Source organism: Petaurus breviceps, unplaced genomic scaffold (genome assembly GCF_028583685.1).
Source record: "Petaurus breviceps papuanus isolate PSGF00001 unplaced genomic scaffold, PetGlider_PUasm1.0 108, whole genome shotgun sequence".
NCBI lineage: Eukaryota > Metazoa > Chordata > Mammalia > Diprotodontia > Petauridae > Petaurus > Petaurus breviceps.
In genome coordinates this window covers 4528890-4550772 of record NW_027185593.1, presented here as the reverse complement: position 1 = coordinate 4550772, position 21883 = coordinate 4528890, and the positions used below count along the sequence as shown (strand labels likewise).

Here is a 21883-nt window from a genome sequence, read left to right as displayed (position 1 = left end):
CAGTTTCTGTACTGACATAAATAGCTTTCTATGTACTGGCTTTCTCTAGGTAACTTTTGCTGCATTCTCATCATAAAAAAGAAATAGGTTTTACACAAAAAAAATAAAATAATTTCCTTTTATATAAATAATCTTATAGTAGACTTCTAGAGTGTCAGGTCAAGGAGGGATCTTAGAATAGGGATGTCAAACTGGCTGCAGTTGGCCTCAGTCTAGGGCCAGCAGAACTTCTATTGAAATGTAATTGGGAAATGTTGGGTTTTTTTTAAGTCAGTATGGAAATAGCAGGCAACCATTTCTATTTGAGTTTGACACCATTACCTTAGAACATGAAATGGCAAAGCTGGGAGGGACCTTACAACACATAATGTCAGGGTGATACCCTTAGAATGCAGGAGGTCAGAGCTGGTGAGGATATTAGAAATCTAATCCAACGTACATATTTTACAATGCCCAGCCTCACACTGAAAGGAACATTTTTCTCTCCACTGTTCTCTCCACTATTTTGCATCCTTGCATACAGACTGTTTCCACCCTAATTTCTACTGACAGCAGTAGCAGTTGCCCAGCTGAAATATCTGTTTAGCTGGAGGAAGGCAGATTAGGAGAGTCAGACAGGAGTGACTATAGCAACAGTGATGTTGCTGCATTTTCCCCAGCTGCAGTCCCTTAAGCTGGACCCAGAGAACAATGGAATGTTTTATTTGCTTTAATGGACTGTCACCCCTGGATGAATGCAGGATATGGTGAGCTTTCTGAAAAGGCACATGAAGGCATAGTCCCCAGGGCAGGCAATATTAAAACTGCCATTCTTCAGTCTTTGTTACTGATTATTTGTGCCATCAAACTGGTTTGGTTTTTTTTAACCTACATTTTATGTTTTGTTGGTTTACTGCACAAATACTCATGGGTAGCTCTTAGCTTTATGAACTATATATATGTAATGTTAAGAGTAGCACTCAGAAAGTTGTTTGTGATTTTACACAACTACACAACTAAGCTATCTAGTGGAAAGAGATCCGGACTAGGACTCAAGTATCTCTGAGGGCTCTTTCAGCTCTAAATGTTGAATTCTATACATTTTCTGAGTAGATCTGATGTATTTCTTAACTGGTTTAGAATCAAGCCAATTTTCTTTGACTTACTGATCTGTGAGGACCCCCGAAAAAATTGTTTTGAAAAGCATGTTTTGTTTAACTTAAAGAAATTAAATTGTCTGAATGCATGCACTCAAACATTTACTAAGCACCACTTAGGCACTGCACATAAGACAGGTTCCTATCCTTAGTAATTAACAATGACTACAGTAGATTCCTGCTCTCAAGGAGCTTATGGTCTAATACAGTCTAAAGAACTTGACATACCAAAAACCTTTTTCTCCTGGCTGCACCCTACTTCCAAGGAAGATGAGAGGAGCATTTTAAGGCTCTAAGACCCCTTAAGGAAGTAGGCTGCCAAATCTGGACTCTCTAGGAACAGAGGCAGGAACTGTGCTTATGTGTACTTTGTCTATACCAGAAGAGAAGACCCGAGAATTCCTGTAGTGGGGGAATTGGGAGGGAGAGGTTAGTCATTTCCAGAGATGGGGAAATGGTTTCTCTGGACCAGAGGTGTAGCCTGAGGAGACAGGAACTCTAGAGATGAGGCACTCACTGGTCCAGGGAGGGAGGGAGGCCTCTATGATACACAGGCAGAATTTGACATCTCTGTTCACACTGGTCTCAGCCAGTGGAAGTGAAGGATTGGGTTCAGTCATCAGGGAATATGAAGTAGACTGGTTTCTTTGGAACACAGGGTATGAGAAGAGCAAGAAGATATTAGATTGGAAAGATGGGTTAGAATCAGATTATGTGAAGATCTTGGATGCTGCCTATCTGAATTGTCTGGACTTCATCCTGTAGGCTCTGGGCAGCTATTGACAGGGGAATGATGTGGCTTGAGATCACTTTGGGAAAATTAACCTGGAAGCCTATGAAGGACACATTGCATGATTGAGCTTTTTATTATTATCAGTTTTACTGACTTATTTGAGAAATTAGTGATGCAGTATTTTTATAAATGAAATGCAAACTCAAATTCTATAACATCTAGCATTTTCTGTATTTGGAGCTGATTGAGGTTCTAAGGACTCTAGAGTTGGGTTGTACTGAAACTTGGGTAAAGATACTGAAGTAATTTGCCATTTTCTTCTCCAGCTCATTTTACAAATGAAACCAAGACAAACAGGATTAAGTGATTTGCCCAGTGTCACACAGCTAGTCAATGTCTGAGACCAGATTGGAACTCAGGTTTTCCTGACTCCAGGAATGGTGCTCTATCTGCTTTAACACCTAGCTGCGCGCATGAGCACACACACACACACACACACACACACACACACACACACAGCCTTAGAGCATAGAATATCGGAACTGGAATACATCTTATGATGTCAAAGTTTAGAACTAAAAGGGATATTAGAACATATAATTTTAGACCTAAAAGGATCCCTAGAACATAGACTGTCAGAAAAGGAAGAAATTCTAAATATCCTCAAGTCTGGTTCCAAGTCTCCTCCCCACAGTGGGGAGAGTGCTGAGGTTGGAGTCAGAAATACATCTTTCACATACCAGCTTTGTGACCATGAACAAGTGACTTAACTTCTGAGTTCTACTTTCTTCATCTATGAAATGGAGATAACACTACTCATGGTACCTGCTTCACAAGGTGGTTGTGAGGCTTACATGAGATCATACATGCCAAGCACTTGTAAACCTTAAAGTGTTACATCAATGTCAGTGTTTATTGTCATCCTTGCTAATGAGGAAACTGAGGCTCAGAGAGCGTACGTGACTTCCCCAAAGTCTCAGAGTAAAAGAGTCTGCCTGGGCATCAGGTTGGAATGAGCAGTTTGGATGTGTACTTGCCTTAAGTTCAAAGTTAGAGTTTATGTGAAAATATGAGTTTGAGCCCCAAGGCTGTGGTGTTCTTGTAGTTTGGGGCTGGAACACAGTGCTGCAGGATTTTCAGTCCTAGAATTCTGATGAGGTCTCTGGGTGTCACACTCCTCTTTTGGACCAGAGAAAGATGTCATACTGGGCCAGTAAATTTGCATTTATACTCCACTTATTGGCTGCTGGTATGCCAGCGTAGAATATTGATGAGCCCAAAGATATTCTGAGGAATACATTGGCTTCATCATATTTTGAAACTTGTCAGTAATGATAAAAAGTGGATCTGCCATTTTATAAACTACTCAAAAGGGATTTTGTGCTTCTCCTAGCCTAGCACTGTTGAAAGTATCTGTGTTTGGCATTCTTCAGTGATGTGATTCTTTTTTCCTCTCCACTCTTTGTACTCACTTTTTCTCTCTCAGCTTCCATTTTCTGATATGTAAAAATGCATGGAGTTGGCTTAGATGATTTCTGATGTTTCTTATAACTTTAACATTATGTGTTCTTGGTGTTTCCAGTTCTGAGTTACTGTTTTCTAAGGTTTCTTCCAGACTTGACATTTCCTATTCTAAGGTTCCTTCCATTTCTGACATTCTGTGTTCTAAAGTCTCTTATAATTCTAACATTCTTAACTATAGAAATAAGAGAAGAAAAAGAAATGAAAGGAATTAAAATAGGCAATGAGGAGACAAAACTATCGATCTTTGAAGATGATTTGATGTTATCCTTAGAAGCTAGAGAATCAACTAAAAACTACTTGAAATTATTAACAACTTTAGCAAAGTTGCAAGATACAAAATAAACCCACATAAATCTCTTTCTGTATATTACCAACAAAGTCCAGTGGCAAAAGATAGAGAGAAAGAGATTCAATTTAAATAGCTGTAGACAGTATAAAATACTTGGAAGTCTACTTGCCAAGACAAACACAGGAACTATATGAAAACAACTACAAAACCCTTTTTGCACAAATAAAGTCAGTCTAAACAATTGGGAAAATATTAACTGCTCATGGGTAGGCCAAGCCAATAAAAATGACAATTAAACCTAAATTAATGTATTTAATCAGTGCCATACCAATCAAACCATCAAAAATTATTTTGTAAAGTTAGAAAAGATTATAACAACATTCATCTGGAAGAACAGAAGGTCAAGGATATCGAGGGAATTAATGGAAAAAATGCAAAAGGTCTAACCATAGCAGATCTCAAACTGTATTATAAATCAATAATTATCAAAACTGGTTAAGAAATAGAGTGGTGGATCAGTAGAAGAGATTAGGAACAAATTACATTATAATAAATGACCATAGTAATCTAGTATATGATAAACCCAAAGATCCAAATTTTTGGAACAAAAACTCAGTATTTGACAAAAACTACTGGAAAAACTAGAAAACAGTATGGCAGAAACTAAGTATAGACCAACATCTCATACCATATACCAAGATAAGGTCAAAATGGGTACATGATTTACACAAAAAGGGTGATATACCATAAGCAAATTAAGAGAGCATGGAATAGTTTATCTGTCAGATTTACGCATAAGAGAAGAATTTAGGGCCAAAGAGGATATAGAGAGCATTATAAAATGTAAAATAAATAATTTTGATTATATAAAAGTCAAAAGTTCTTACACAAACAAAACCAATGCAATCAAAATTATATGGAAAGCAGAAAGCTGGGGAAAAAATTTGCAACAGATCTCTGATAAAGGTCTTATTTCTCAAATATAAAGAGAACAGAGCCAAATTTATGAAAATGAGGATCATTCCCAGTTGATAAATGGTCAAAGGATATGAGCAGGCAGTTTTCAGACAAAGAGATCAAAGCTATCTATAGTCATATGAAGAAATGCTCTAAATCACTATTGATCATAGAAAGGAAAATTAAAACAACTCTGAGATACCACCTCACTCCTATCAGAGTTGTTAACATGACAAAAAAGGAAAATGTTGGATGTTGGAGGGAATATGGGAGAACTGGGATAGTAGTTGGTGGATCTGTGAACTTATCCAACCAACTCTGGAGAGAAATTTGTATCTGTGTCCAAAGGGGCATAAAACTGTGCATGCCCTTTGATCCAGCAATACCACTGCTAGGTCTGTATCCCAAAAACATCCAAAAGAAGTGGGGAGGAAGAACCTATTTTTACAAAAATATTTATGGCAACTTGTTTTGTGGTGGTTGAAAATTGGAAATCAAAAGGATGCCCATCAATTTGGGAATGGCCAAACAAGCTGTGGTATATGATTGTAGTGAAATATTATTGTGCTATAAGAAATGACAAGCAGGATGATTTCAGAAAAACCTGGAAAGACATGAACTGATGCATAGTAAAGTGAACAGAATCAGGAGGTTGTACACAATAACAGCAATATTGTTTGATGACAAACTGTTAATGTGAATGTGAGTTATTCTCAGCAGTACAATTATCTAAGACAATCCCAAAGGAATAATGATGAAGCATACTAGCCACCTTCAGAAAAAGAACTGATATTGATCAAATACAGACTGAAGCATGCTATTTTTCACTTTCTTTTATTTGAGTCTTCTTGTACAAAATGACTAATATGGAAATGTTTTACATAATTAAACATGTCTAACCTATATCTGATTGCTTACTGTCTCAGGGTGGGAGGAAGGGAGGGAGGAATAGAATTTGGAACTCAAAACTTTAAATAAAAGTGTTTTTAAAAAATCTAATATTCTGGGTTCTAAGCTTCCTTCCAATTCCAGTGCTCTATATTCTGTGTCCTAAGGTCCCTTCTAGTGCTGACATTCTATGTCCCAGAGTCCTTCTACCTCTGATACTCTCTCCTAAAGTTCCTTACAACTTTATTATTCTGTGTCCTAATTCCTTCCACTCCTAATATTGTATGTTCAAAGGATCCTTCAAGATCTAATATTCTGTGATTCTATAATAAAATAACCATAATATAAATTATGGCAAATGTATATAGAGATAAAAATGTGTGCTATAAGATATTCCAAAAAAGGAGATAACATTTTTGGCTTAGGGAAAGTGTCATGGGGGAGATGGCAGTTGAACCATACTTTAAAGAAAACCTAGTATAAGATTTCCACATAGACAGTATGGGAGACAGGATTCTATGCATAAGAAATGGTATGACAAAAGGCACAGAGGCTAGACTTAAAGAAATTCAAATCAGCATCAGAAATAAGAATCTGATGACTTCTTAAAAGGGGTGAATTAAATGTGCTTGCAAAAGATGGAGCAGCATTGAAAAAATGCTGGTTGCTGAGGAAGAGGGACTGATTTGGTGCTATTTTTTGGTGCGGCTTATTTTATTTTATTTTTTTTTTGCTTTTTGGAGGGGGGAAGGCAGGACAATTGGGGTTAAGTGACTTGCCCAAGGTCACACAGCTAGTAAGTGTTAAGTGTCTGAGGTCAAATCTGAACTCAGGTCCTCCTGATTCAAGGGTCACTGCACTGTGCCACCTAGCCACCCCCCCCCCCTTTTTTTTGCCTGCTGGGTTATGGGCTTTAATGAAAACCCCAAAAGAGGGGTGAATATACAAAATTCAAGTGTAAATGTGTATAAGTTAAGAAATATTTCTCCACTTCATCCATGAAAGAAAAATTCAACATTGATCTACTGTGTATGGTTGTTAAGAGATCAGACATTGATGGCATACAACAATACAAAAGTATCATTCAATGGTGAAGAAACAGATTTTTCAGCTTCTCTTCAGTGAACTCCAAAGGCTGGTCATGTGGGGCTATGCTGCTTTTCCTCCAATATACTTGGTGCTATTTTTTAGCCTGGGAAACACTGATAGATGATTAGTAGGCTGGAAGGGGACACGAGAGAAACTGGAGTGCTTTCTGTTGGAAGCTGTGGGCAGGGGGTAAAGAGAAATTATGAACTCCTACACAAGGACTTGTGCATAGGAAGGGACACATGTGGTGGCCAAGAAATGTAATCTCTCCACCTGTTGTTCAGCCACTGTTACTGGCAACAGAATAGGGGGAAGCTGTTGCAGCTGGTCCTTGTGCCAAAGAAAATGAGCTCATTTGCTGTATTTACCATTTCCCAGGTTACCAACCCTATTCTCCTCCCTTCCCTCCCCATTTCAGTATCTGACCTGTGAAGAATAGCATATAGTAATAATAGGGAACAGCTGGCATAAATTATCTGGCAAAACCCAAAGTTGGACCCATTTCTCTGGCCTTTCCAGAATCTGGGCCTCCTCTAGGGTGTTTTTTTTTTTTTATATCTTTACCTGCTTTTTGCATTAATCATAGTTTGTGAGACTCATCAAAAGATCTGGATTCCTGGGAAATCAGGGAGTTCCTAGTGCTTAACTGTAAACTTCAACACACATTCTTGATTCTTTTTTTTTTTTTGGTAATATAAGGGATGTCCCAAATCTCGTCTCTCTAAGTAAGGTAATTAGTAAGATACTCCACTCTCTGATAGGTCTATTAGATGAGAATGCCTTTTTGAGTTACAAAATCAACCAATCATTCAATCAATGGTATAAATAAGGTGTGAACAAATCCTAGACTCCTTTATTGAGGTAATCAGTCAAAGGTATAAATTAGGCATGAATAAGTCCTTAGTTAATTTGGAAGAAGTGAACTGCTTTTGAGCCATTGGGATGCAATAACAGCCCACAGAAAATGTATCAGAATTGGTTGAAAAAAATTAGATACACCTCTTAGCCTATGAATATTAGAGCAAGGTTTTGAACAGGAAGGCAGTAAAGGTTTGGGAACATCTTGAGGAGGCACCACTAGACCAAAAAGAGAAAGGGTGTGGGAAGTAGGAGGGAAAAAAAGAAAGAGGGGCTCCAAAGGTGTGTCATATTCTTTCTCCTACCCCTAACTCTTGAATAGAGGACAACCTTGTAAATTTCAAAAGGTCAAAAGATTTAGACCTTCCATTGGCTCATTAACAGCATCCCCAAAACATATGGCAGCATCAGCATTGGGAGCTGAGAGACATGTGGTAAATCCAAGAAAGGCACCTTTGGGATTCTCTAAGAGCATGTACCCTAACAAATAGCTTCATCCATCAAATAGCTCCACCAAAGGTGAACCTCATGAGGATTCCACAAAGGGAAAAATGACTGTCAGTAATCAGGAACGTTTGACCACACATGCTTTCTAAGCTTGAACCCACTATCCCTATGGACCCTGTGGATAACTGTGGGAATGTGTCTCAGGCTTTGGGGGAAATCATTCTTTATACAACTGTACTTCTGTATCATCTCAATAAATATTGTGTTCTAAAGGCTAATTAACTCTGGCTAGGCTAATTGATAATCAGTGAAGAGTACAACCAGATGAGTGACAGAACTGGAGGTGGGGAGAATAATTCCTCGGGATTACCCTTAGAACCATGAGGGGAGAAGTAATAAACCACACTCTGAAGCTCTGGCCTGTCAGTGGGAGTAGGAGTTGGGAAAAGGAGCCCAGAGAGGGTTGGTTACTCTGGATCTAGCAAACCACGTGATCATAGTTTTTAATCAGCTGTCATGCTTGAAGGTCTAGCACAGTGGGTAGTAGACATGTTCATGTGGGCTCTGGCCTAGGACTCAGGAGCCATGTCTCCTTAATCACCAGGGCACAGCACTGAGGCTTCATGTGTATCAGCCTCCCACTCTGACATTTCAGAAAAGAAAGCTTGTACTTCCTGCTAGTAGTCAGAGTTTTAGCTGACTGATGCTGATTCATTGGCTATCGCTGTATGTTTTTATCTCTTTAAATGGTCTGTAGTTGTTTGCCAGATTCAGCTGAAGAATAGCCCCCAGAACATAGTGAGCCATAGATCTTTAGAGTCACAAATCCATTCATTTCTCTCTGTCTGCTAATGCAAATATGTGTGTATGTGCATCCTTGCGCTTTTTTTCTCCATAACATCTACTTAAATCACCTTTCCCCCGGGGCTCTGTCGGGGGTACTCTGCATAGCGTTTCTTCTAGAATACACACAAATATAATAATAGAAATAGAATTCTTGGAGATGAAAGGAACAACAGAAGGAATACCTTCGACAGGATCCCTGACAGTTGGTCATCTGGTCTCCATTTCAAGCCCTCCAGTGGTGGAAAAAGCTCAACCTCTTGTGCTAACTCATTCCATTATGAAATAGCTCTCATTGTTAGGAAGTTCTTACTTACATCGACCTGAAAATCTCCCCCCCACCCCCACCCCACCCCTTTAGCTTATCCCTACTGCTCCAAATTTTGCCTTCCGGGGCAAAGCAAAATAATTCTAATCCCTCTTCTGCAGCTAATTAACCACACTAATCATAGGCCCCTTAAAAGTTCTCTGCACTTATCATCCCCCATCTCTTTCAATAATAATAATGGAAATAATAACAAATCTTATTTCTAGAACACTTTAGGTTTAGAAAAGCCCTTTCTTCACGTGAGCCCAGTGATATAGGCAGGGCAAGTATTCAAGGAATTGAAGGACAGAAAGGGGTAGATACACAGAACTTTAGATCAGAGTATCTGTGTCCAAATATGAGTTCTGTTACTATCTGTAGGACTTTGGACAAGTCATTTACTCATTAGTCTTTAACTCTCTCATTTGTAAAATGAGGAAGTTAGGCTAGATCCCTTATGTCTCCATATCCTGGGATTTGAAGACTGTCAATGATAAGGAACTCATTGCCTTCCAAGGTACCTCATTCCATTTTGGAATAGTGCTCATTGTTAGGGGGTCCTTCCTCATGTAGGTAGTTAGGTGTCATAGTAGATAGGGTGGCTGTCTTAAAATTAAGATCTGAGTCTGAATACTGATGCAGATCTTACTGTGTGACCCTAGGCAAAACATTTAATTTCTCAGTCTCAGTTCCCTCTTCTGTAAAATGATTACAGTAATAGCACGTACCTGACAGGGTTGTAAGAATCAAATGAGATAATATATGTAAACTTTGCAAACCTTAGAACCTTACATAAATGGTATGGAGAGAGACTGAGGCTGAGGCCAGGTCTATCATTTCTTCCTCCCCACTCCCCTCACCAAGGAATTCCTTCTAAGGAGCTTGGCTAGAAGGCTTCAGCCTTCATTTGTCATTTGCTTGTATCCCCAATTCCAGACTAACTTGGTGGTTTTTTATACAAGCCCCACAAAGCATAAACAAATCATTCACCCAAACTGAATAGATTTGCTATTGCACCTAGTTGGAATGCCTTTGATTCAGTAGATGACCAAGCCATCTTCATAAACAGTTCACACCTCTGACTTATTGATTCAATTGAGATGTGTTTTTACTTAAAGTATAGGGTTAAGTGGGTACTGTAGTAGATTCTCTCATTTAAAGCCTTTCCTCTCCATTCTTACACTTCTATTAATGCAGCCTATGAGCATGTTCAGTTTGTTGCATGCAGTTGTGTCATACTAGTATTGACTCACTGAGCTTGCAATCTACTGAAATCCTTTGCTCCTTTTTGCATGAACTATTGCCTATATATATTGAAATGTTCTTTTGGACTTTATTAAAAACTTTTTTTCAATTAACAGTATTTGTCTTCTCTCTCATACTCCTCACCCTGGGGGGAAAAAAACCCAAAACCCTTGCAAGAAATATGCAGATTTCAAATATGCAGAAACAAGCAAAATACTCCTACATTGTCCATGTCCAAAAATGTATGTTTCCTTATACATATTTAGTCTATTATCTCTCTGTCAGGAGGTGGGTAACATTCCTCGTTAGTACTCTGGAATCAGAATACAAATTGGTCAGTGATAGTCATTATGTTGATCAGAGTTCTCAAGTCTTTCATAGTTTTTAAATTGCTGTTATTATTATATAAATTGCACTCCTGGTTCTTCTCTCGCAACTCTGCATCAGTTTGTACAGGTCTTCCCCCCCACAACTTCTTTGAATACATCCTTTTTATTATTTTTCATAGCACAATAGTATTTCACTGTATTAATATACCATAATGTGTTAAGCTGTTCTTCAGTTGATGAGTATCCCTCTTATTTTCTAGCTCTTTGCCTCCAGAAAAAGAGCTGCTATAAAATTTTTATACTTTCATTTGTGCAGTTAATTTAAAAAAAAAAATCAAAGTGTGGAAGATTACATTTTTGCAATTGGATTTCAAAGTTCTAGCCTGCCCCAATCATAGTGGAAGCATCATGGTGTGTTGTGAAAGACAGGGGTCTTTCAGGTCAGTGCCTGACATTGGCACTCATTAAGTCTGTGACTATGTGGAAGTCACTTACCCTAAGTCTTTCTTTTCTCATCTATAAAATGAGGATAATACGTTCAGTACTTACCTCACAAGGCTGTTGCAAGGAATGTGCTTTACAAACCTTAAAGCACTTTGGCCCATCTGTGGTTCAGTTTGATAAATTTTCCATCTATGTCTTGATCCAGGTTATCAATAAAAATGTTGAACAAAACATAGCCAAGGGCAGAACCACTACTGACCTCTTTCCAGGTGATAAGGATCAATTCTGATAACTTATCATCTCCGAATGTGTATAACAATAGTACTATGTAGTGTTAATTTCTTGATCTTGTTCCCTAGAATAGCATATAAGATTTATCAAATGTGTTGCTGAAATTCAGGTATACTACATCTGGATCTAGTAACATTATCTAAAAAAGAAAAAAAAAAGCAAGAAAAGAAATTAGTTTAATCTAACATGACTTCTTGGTGGAGCTAGCTGTTTGTAATTGCTCTTTCCTTTTCTAAATGATCACAAACTGTCCCTTTAATAGTGCATTTTAAAATTTTGCCAGGAATTGCGAAGTCAGGCTCACTGGCCTGTTGTTTAAAGAATCTCTCTTCTCCATTTTTGAAAATAGAAATATTTGTCCATCTCCAGTACTATAAAACCTCTTCCATTCTTCATGACTTCAGAAATCGATGACAATTGTCCAGGAATTGCACCTGTCACTTCCCTCAGTAATCCAAAATGTAGTTTGTTTTGGTTAGGTCATTGGAATCCTTCTGGCGCCCTAGTGGTTCTTTTCAGATCTCCTTGCTTATCTTGGGTTTCATCTGATCCTCAATTGTTTTCTTCTATTTTTTTTTCATTCTGAAGATTCTAATTCAATTTAATTTCCCAAGCATTCATTAAAGATTCAGCCTTGAAATCAGGAAGACTTGGATTAGTGTTCTGATTCTGAAGCCTCCTAGCTTTGTAACCATGGGCAAGAGGCTTAACCTCTCAGTGGTCCAGGCAGCTTCCTAAACCTGGAAGTTATAGATGAGTTACCAAGCTGAACCTGGGTCCAGGTAGTTGCCACACCAGGAGTTCCTCACACCAATGAAGTCATAGATCTGAACCAAAGCAGATGGACATTACAAGACTTTGGGTTTTGCATTGGTGATAAACACATGAAAATGACAATTCCTGATTCAAATGAGTTTACCGTAAAGGGAGAAAAGGAGAAGCTTGTTTTCCTTGGTAGAGAAAACAGAAGCAAAGGAAAGCATGAATCATTCTGCCTTCCCTCTGTCATCTATAATCATCACCCCCCCCCTCCCCATTCCAGAGCCATGGCCCTACCTTTTCTTTGATTTTCCTCTTTTCTCAACCTAGCAAAAAATAAAAATAAAGACCACACAAACCAACTGCAGCAGCAACAACAACACACCCATTTTTGTCATATATTGTGGTCACTTTAGGCCTGAACTCTTTCTGTAGAATTGTTAATTCTAAACTTGAATACTCTTAACACTATTCTTATAGAACTATGCCATTCATTTTTTTTTATTCATCTTCGATTACCTCCCCTCCTTTTCCCTCCCTTCCTCTTTCTTCCTCTCCCCTTTCCTTCCCTTTCCTTCACCCAGTATTCTCCATATCCCCTTGAAAAGCTTTTTGTACCTTGTGAGAGTATACATACTCCAGGTTGGGAAATCCTGACATAAACTATTGAAGCTGGAAGAGATCATAGAAGAGAGAATAGTAGAAGCTGCCAAGATCCTGGAACATAGAATATTTGAGTTGAAAAAGCTCTTAAGAATATAGAGAATGTTGGGGCTAGAAGGAACCTTTTAGAGGGGATTTGGTTCACTCTTTTCATTTGATAGATACAGAAACTGAAGGAAAAGCATAGAAATGACTTGGTTCCCTTTGTAGTTTCTAAGTTTCAACAGACACTAGAAGATTTTGTTTTCTTTTCAGGTATCCTTAGGCCTAATATTCACTTCATTATTTACTATTATTATCTCTAATCTCCACAAAGTACAAAATTCTCTGCGGACTGTATAAAGGAATAGTCAATTCAGCTCTGATCCAAAATATAACTCGATTATTGCTAGAATATTTTTCACATTTTATAGTTTAAATTGCAGCTGTGTTGATCAGGATCAAACTTATACTGGTAAGACCTGTTTTGCAGGATTTGGGGGCTTACAGAATTAATAAAGTGTATCACAGATTTGTTTTGTAGAACTTAAAGCCTCAAACTTATAGATTTTTGAGGTTGAATGACAGTAAGCACATTTTAGATGGTCTCCCTTGTGATATTATATGGTAATACAAGTTGACCTATTGGAATTATAGATGGCTAGACTCTAGGGGTGGGGAACCTGCAGCTTCGTTGCCACTTTGTTCTGTGAAGTTTGGATTCAGTTAAAGTGCAGCACTTGAGGACCTAGAGGGCTACATGTAGCCCCAAGGCCACAGGTTCCCCACCCCTGGAAAGTGAGAGAGAGAAGAGTTAAGTGCTTAGAGTTTGAGTGTAGAATTAGGGGATCCCCAGGTGAAATTCTGGTTGACTGGCATTTGGTATGGGAAAGCAAGAGAGAAGAGGCGTGAGGTTGAAGGGAGATCCCAAGGTTCTGAAAGTGCTACTGAGCTGTAAAAGTATTGGGAAAGCCCTGACTTTTTGATAATGTATCCTGGGCTTGGCCATTATTTTAATCCCTTTCTTGCCAAAAATTTTTAGCTGAGTTGGTTAGAGGGCTCCCTCTTTCCCCAAGGAATGTACCTGTTTTGAAGTAATCAAAGTCACAGATTTAATAGGATTTGCTTTACAGGAGTCTTCTTTAAAGATGACCTTATATCCAGAATAGGACATGGCCATTTCACAGAAGTGAAGATACTGGTATTTTAAATTTCTCCCTCAATCACATGTATTTGTAGCAGTTTTTATCTGGAAGACTTTCTGTCTCTGGAATCCTTTTAACACTGAGCATTCTACATTCTGTGTTCCCATTCAGCTCTACTATCCTATGATTCTAAGTGCCCCAACATTCAACTTTTGTTTGCCATTTGTAAATGCACTGGGGTATGATTTTCTGACCCTTGATACTGAGGGATATATACCAGTGGTTCTGTATTGACTGACATTCCCCAAATCAGAAAAACCCCTCAAGTTTTTGGAGAAACTGTTATAATTTCTGTAAATTGCCTAAAATCCCCACTCTTCTGCTCCCTTTCTCTGCTCTTTTACCATCCCCCACCCCTTCTCATATTTTCTGTTTCTAACAACATCCTGCTGAGCCCCATATTGGGAACTCAGGCTGCTACCAAAGAGCACTGTCAGAGAGTCACTCTTGCCTACTTAACTGAAGCAGTCAGTTGCAGATGCTACAGACAGAATGCATGCAGAGAGTTGAGGGCTCCCGTGTGATTCACACAGAGATACTGGATGTTTGTCATGGAGTGACTAATTCAAGTCACTGTAACTCTTAGCATATTCCTGCCCTAATTCCCTGCTGAAGAATGGGAGCTTCCTTTGTTAGTGATCGGATGTCTGTGTCAGCTGGCAGAGATGTTTGAGTACAGAAGGGAAGAACTAGCATGTGAGGAGCTTTAACTGAATGCTCTACCTCTTTTGTCTTGTCAGAACCAGCAGGAGTAGAGCAGAGTGCATTGAACAGAGAAGCTCACCTTGTATATCTTGTTTTGGAACCATAATTTCTCTAAGAATTGTGCATAGAAAACCTAGTGTACAATGTGTCCTTTTCTATTCCAGTGAAAGTGAACTCCAGGTTAGATGTAAGGTGTTGTAGCAATAGAATTGTCAGAACTGGAAAGGACCTTAGGCCATAGGATGTTAGTGTTGGGAAGGGACCAAGATCATAGAATGTTAGAGTTGGGAAGCCCCTTTGAGATCATTTAGTCTGACACACCTCTTAGCATATAGCTGGGGAAATTGAAGCCTAGAAAGGAGAAGTGATTTTCTGAGAAACTGACTACAACCATTGAAAGCCAAGAATTTTCTTCCTTATTTCTCACTTAAATATCTCTGGTATCAAACACATTTCTCTCTCTACTTTCCTCAAGTAGAGAGTAACTTTTGAGTTTTTAAAAAGTATCTGTAGCAATAACTGTTTTCAAAGCTTCTCTTATGCTATTCTTACTCTTTTCCCTTTCCTTTATCAGTCAACAAATATTTCTTGACAGCGCCAGGCATAATGCTGGCTAATAATAGTTATCATTTTATAGTGCTCTGAAGTTTGCAAAGCCCTTTTACGTATATTGACAATTTTGATCCTTATAACCTTTGGGTGAAGTAGGTGAAATGATTTGCCCTCAGAACTTTCTGACTGTAAGTAAGATTCTCTACCCATTTCACTACCCTGAGCTGTCTGCTTTTTATGCTAGGCATACAAAGATGAAAGTGAAACAGTTCCTACCCTATGGAAGCTTACATTCTAATGGGGAAAGCATCATGTACATGAGTAAGTATCTACAAAGCACTTATAAATCAGATATAAGATAACCTTGGGGAGGATGGCTTTAGCTGTTGGGAGTGCCAGTGTCAGAAGGTGTCATTTAACCTGAGTCTTGAAGTAAGCCTGGGATGGGGGAAAGCTAATGAAGATACAGAGATAGGAAATGGAGTGGTGTGTGTGTGTGTGTGTGTGTGTGTGTGTGTGTGCGTGTGTGTGTGAAGAATAGTAAGGCCAATTTGGCTATATCATAGAGTGCGTGATGCATAAGTCCAGTTAGGTAGGTTGGAGCTAGGTTGTAAAGAGTTTTAAATGCTTGAGAAGTTCATATTTGATCCTAATGGTAATGGACTGTCACTGGAGTTTATTGTTCAGGTTATGATGAGTTAAACCTATAAACTTTTGAAAAATTACTTTGATAGCTGTGTGGAAGACAGAGTGGAGTAGGGAGAGATTTGAGGCAAAGAGATCAGTTAGGAGACTATTGAAATGCTCAAGGTAAGAGATGATAGAGACCAGAGCTAGAGTTATAGTTATACGAGTGGAGAGAAGAGGGACCTATGAAATGATGTAGAGATAGAATTGTCAAGATTTGACAACTAATTGGATATATAGAATGAAGGAGAGTGAAGAACTGAAGATGAAACTAAGGTTTTGAGCCTCTTTGGGTAGAAGGTTGGTGGTACCTTAAATGGAAATAACAGAAATAAGGATGTTCCAAGGAGGAGTGAGTTTAAGGGGGAAAGATGAGTTCTGTTATGGAATGTTGATTTTGAGGTGCCTGTGTAACATGCAATTCAAAATATCCAACAAGCAGGTGATAGTGTTGTGGATATCAAGACTAGGGTTTGATATCAAGATCTGAGAGTCAAAAACACAAACAAACAGAAAAAGATCTGAGAGTCATCTACATAGAGATGGTCATTTAACCTCTGGGAGACGGTAAGGTCATCAAGTGAGAGAATATAGAAAGGAAGAAAGAGAGAGCCTAAGGTAGCACCTTGAGTGTGCCCACAGTTAGGGAATGTGATATGGATGAGCAGCTAGCAAGGAGAGGGGGGAGAGAGAGAGAGAGAAAGAAAGGGGGGGGGGTGAGAAGAAAGAGAGGGAGAGACTGCACAGTCATACAGATAGGAGAACCAAGAGCAATGTCACCAAAACCCAAAGAGGAGAGAGTGTTAAACAGCATCTAATGCTTCAGGGAGGTCAAGAAAGATGAGAAATGAGACAAGGACACAAGATTTGGTAGTTAAGAGATTGTTGATGACTTAGAAAAAAGCACTTTCAGTTAAATGATGAAACTGAAGAGCCATATTGCACAGGGTTTAGAAGAGTGAGAGGAGAAAAGTGGAAGCAACAAATATAGACAACTTTTTTATGGAGTTGAAGTAAGAAAGGGAGGGAAAACATAGGATGATAGCTTCACAGGATTGTAGGGCCTGCTCAAGGTTTTTTTGTTTTAAGGAATGGGGAGAACCATTAGATAGGGAAAGACTGAAAGAGTAGGAGATTATTGTGGGGGCATTCTGCTAGAGAGGACAAGAGGGAAAGGGATTCCAGTAAAGCAGAGGTGTTGGACTTGATAAGAAGTTTCCTCATCAGAGACTAAAGGAGAAGATAGTGGGAGATGATGACAAGGAGGGCAGGTCCTCAACAGCTAAGAGGAAGGGGGAAGATGGTATTGAGGAGACAAGTTGAGAGATAGCTTGGATACATCTCTGTGTCCAGGGACCTGCCAGACTTTTCTTGCCTTCTATGTCCAACCCTAGTGTCATTTGGCTAAATACTATCAGATCCAAGTGTTATCCTCTCTTTTCAAGCGTGCCTGGCTGCCGAGCAGCAGCTGTTGCAATCTAGAACTGTCAGATCACCATTAAGGAGGCTGTTTGCCATGAAATAAAGTATAGGAAACCTTAATGAGGAGTGAAGTGTTCAAGAACTGATGGTATGCTGTCCTATGTCCTGGGCAATACCCATGTGCCTAGTTCTGGTATGGTAGGGGAATTTTAAGAGGGACATTAACAAGAGAGCAACCATAATGGGAAGGAGTATTCAAAGGTATGACTAGACTGAAGGACCTGGAAATGTTTAGGAAGGGAAAACTTAAGGGGATGTGATTTACCCTCTTTAAATATTTGAAGTACTATCATGTGACTTCTGCTTAGCTGCAGTGGACAGAGCTAGGAATAAATGGGGAGTGGCAATGGCAGGTGGCAAAATTTGATTTGTTATGAATAGAAACTTCTAACAAAACAATCTGAAAATTAAAAGTAGGGAGTGAATTCTTTGTCACTACAAGTGTCAAGCAGAAGCTTAGATGGCCCCTTTTGTGGGAAAGTGTGGAGGGAATTTGTGCTTTAGGTAGGATCAGGATAGCTGATTGCTAGGGGTCACTTCCAGCTTTTGAATTGATGATCCTATTTAGCTAAGATTTTAAAATTTAAAATATGCCCTAGAGTTTCTTTTTTTTTATTTTTCAAATGCTTTATTAGCTTCTAATTTACATCATTCATTTCTGCCAGATTTTGAGTTACAAATTTTCTACCCTTTTTTCCCCTACCCACCACCCCAAAATATCAGTCCCACAAGATATCCCCTCCTCCATTCTGCTCTCTCCCATATCTTCTCCCGTACCCCTTCGACTTTTTCAGTAGAGCAAGGTGGATCTCTATGCCCCAGTGCCTGTAAATATTGTTTCCCAATTACATGTAAAATAGTATTAATAATAGTGTATATATATATATTTTTTTTTAAACATTTGATTTTAAAACTTTGAATTCCAGATTCATTCCCTTCCTCCCTTGTCACCCACCCTTAATGAGAAGATAAGCAGTTCAGTATAGGTTGTACATGTGTAGCTAATGCAAAACAATAACATAGTAGATATATTGTAAAAGACTGACTATATTTCCCTCCCTCCTGTCCTACCTCCCACTTGTTCTATTCTCTCCTTTGATCCTGTCCCTTTTCAAAAGTGGGTGCTTCCAACTTCCCTCCCCCCCAGCCTGCCCTCCCTTCCATCATCCCCCTTCTCATCCCCTTTCCCCCCTACTCTCCTGTAGGGTGAGATACCCTATTTAGTGTATATTTCATTCCCTCCCCCAGACAAATTCAATGAGAATAAGGTTGATCGATTCCCTTTTGCCTTCCTATTCTTCCCCTCCATTGTAACCATTTTCCCTTGTCTCTTCTGTATGAGATAATTTACTCCATTCTGTCTCTCCGCATCTCCTCTCATTATATTCCTCTCACCTCTTAATTTCACCTTTTAAGTATCATCCCCTCCTATTAAATTGGTCCTGTGCCCTCTATCTATACCTGTAAACATATATACACACATTCACATATGTATTCATACGCCCGTATACCCTCCGATATAGACATATATATATATATATGTATATATATTTATATTCCCTTCAACTATTTTCATACTGAGAAAAGTTTTTCATCAGTTACAATTATTGTTTTTCCATGTAGGAATGTTAATAGTTCAACTTTGATAAGTTCCTTATGATTTCTTTTCCCTGTTTACCTTCTCATGCTTTTCTTGCTTCTTTTATCTAGATGTGAGATTTTCTATTAACTCTGGTTTTTTCATCAAGAATGCTTGAAAGTCTTCTATTCCACTTGAATGGCCATATTTTCCCCTGAAACATGATGTTCAGTTTTGCTGGGTAGGTGATTCTTGGTTTTAATCCCAGCTCCTTTGCCCTCCAGAATATCATATTCCAAGCCCTTCGATCCCTCAGTGTAGAAGCTGCCAGATCCTGAGTTATCCTGATTGTGTTTCCACAATATTCAAATTGTGTCTTCTTGGCTGCTTGTAATATTCTCTCCTTGATCTGGGAATTTCAGAACCTGGCTATAATATTCCTTAGGAGTTTTCTTTTTGGGATCTTTTTCAGGAGGTGATTGGTGGATTCTTTCAACCTCTATTTTGCCCTCTGGTTCTAAAACATCAAGGCAGTTTTACTTGAGAATTTCTTGGAGGATGATTTCTAGGTTCTTTCTTTGATCATGGCTTTCAGATAGTCCAATAATTTTAAAATTATCTCTCCTGGATCTGTTTTCCTGGTCATTGGTTTTTCCAATGAGATATTTCACAGTGCCTTCTATTCTTTCATTTGTTTGGATCTGTTTAACAGCATCTTGATTTCTCATAAAGTCATTAGCTTCCATTTGCTTCAATCTAATTCTGAAGGAAAGATTCTCCTCAGTGAGCTTTTGAGATTCTTTTTCCATATGGCGAATTCGGCTTTTTAAGGCATTCTTCTCCTCATTGCCTTTTTTGAGCCTCTTTTGCCATTTGAGTTAGTCTATTTTTTAAGGTGTTATTTTCCTCAGTCAGGCTGTTGACTCTCATTTTGTAATTTTCTTGCATCGTTCTCATTTCTCTTCCCAATTTTTCCTCCACTTCTCTTATCTGCTTCTTAAGGTCCTCTATGGCCTGTAACCAGCTTGTATTTTCCTTTGAAGCTTTTGGTGCAGGAGTTCTGACTTCACTGTCTTCCTCCTGTTCCATACTTTGATCCTTTTTGTCTCCAAAATAGGAGTCTAATGTTGGATTCTTCTGTTTGCTTTGCTTCCTTTGCCTGGTCATGTTGCCACTCAGTTACCTGACTTTTGGGCTTTTTGCCACAGTGGGACTCTGCTACCAGACAGGGGAGCTTCGTACCAAATGCTGGGGTTTTCTCAGCTGCCTAAGCTATTAGTTGGGTGCCCTCTCTGAAGCCTCCACACACTCTGGCAAGCTGGTCACACACCCCAGGACCTCTGCCCTAGACCACAGTCCAGATGCAAGCAGATTAAAGAAGAACAATTACCTCTCAGACTGGTAGCTTGGTCCCCCTACAGTCTGCAGGCCAGGAGCTGAAGCTGCCATGAGGTGGCTGTGCCGTAGCACTCAGTGGCTTCTCGCCCCAGGGAGCAAAAGCCCACGCACTCCCAACTACTGGGTCCCAAAGTCCCCACTGTGCTGACTTCTCACTTTGTCCTTAGCATCTATGTGTTGATAATTCTGGACTGCCACAGCTGCTGCTGATCTGGAGTCCCTCCGGCTGGTGGCTGGTCAGGCCCACCTTGGGGCTAAAACCTCAGCTTGGAGCTGGTCTCGGATCCCAGAACACTGTGCTAGCCGATGCCTGCCAGCCTGCCAGGCTGTCCCCAACAGGAGGTTAGCTTCTCTGTGTCATCTTGTGGGTTCTGTAGCTCCAAAGTTTGGTCAGAGTCCCCTTTTACATGGATTGGAGGTGGTGAGAGCTGAAGCTGCGTGGAGGTCCTGTTTCTACTCTGCCATCTTGACTCCTAAAGTAGATGTGCTAGAGTTTCTTAAAGACCTTCTTTATTGGAGCTTCTTCACCATGTGATGCTTTTAAAAAATACCCACTATTCAGCATTTCAGTAAACTTTATTAGCAACTTAACTGTGTGCATGGCACCACGCTCAGCTCTGGGGTTACAAATATAGAGCTGAAATAGACTTTGCTCTCAGGGATTTTAAAGTTTAATACAGGAAAATAACATATAAATAACTATTATATTAGAGAGAATGAGATAAAAGGAGTGGTCAAAAAAAAAAGTTCCATGAGGAGGGAGAAATCACTTTTAATTTGGAAATAGGGGAGAGATCAGAGTTTCACAAAGGTGCTCCTTGAGTTGGGTCCATTGAAGGACTTCAGTAGATAGAGATGGGGGTGGGGAGGGGCAGTATATCCTTTCTAGTGCTGAAGAGATGGTTTTATTGTTTGTTTTTAAATGACTGGCAGATTTAAATACATTATAGGTTATTAAATGTAGGACATCTTTATACTCCCAGATCAGGCTAACGTGAGTAGTACATTCACTTTTCTGTGTACCATTTTTAACTTAGCTGCCTTCACTTTTTTTTAGTTATTTTTTTATTTTATTTTTTAATTGTATTTATTTATTTATTTTAGTTATTTTTTTTCCAATTAAACATTTATTTTCTCTCCCCATTACTCCCTCCTTCCCCCACATAGTGTGGGGAAAACACCTTGTAATAAAAATATATAGTCAAGCAAAAGCAAATTCCCACATTGATTATGTCCAAAAATAACTCTCCATCAGAAGGTAGGTAACATTCTTCTTCATTGGTCCTCTGGAATCATAGTTGGTCACTGTGTTGATTGTAGTTCTCAAGTCTTTCATAGTTGTTCATTTTTATAGTGTTATAAATCTTTCTCTTGGTTCTTCTCATTTCACTTTGTATGAGTTCATACAAGTCTTCAGATTCTCTGAAATTGTCCCCTTGATTGTTTCTTATGGCATAATAGTATTACATTCCAATAGTGTTCTACCCAATTGAT

At 39.0% G+C, this 21883-nt stretch overlaps 1 protein-coding gene across 1 annotated transcript in view; it reads left to right on the top strand.

Moving 5' to 3' along the window:
- Positions 1 to 15497: 15497 nt before the first annotated feature.
- The window catches only part of GNG7 (G protein subunit gamma 7), a 160717-nt gene continuing 154331 nt past the window's right edge, over positions 15498 to 21883 (top strand). Inside the window, exon 1 of the mRNA XM_069077148.1 lies at positions 15498 to 15564. The gene's annotated coding sequence lies outside the window, so the exon portion shown is untranslated. The remainder of the gene's footprint in view (positions 15565 to 21883) is intronic.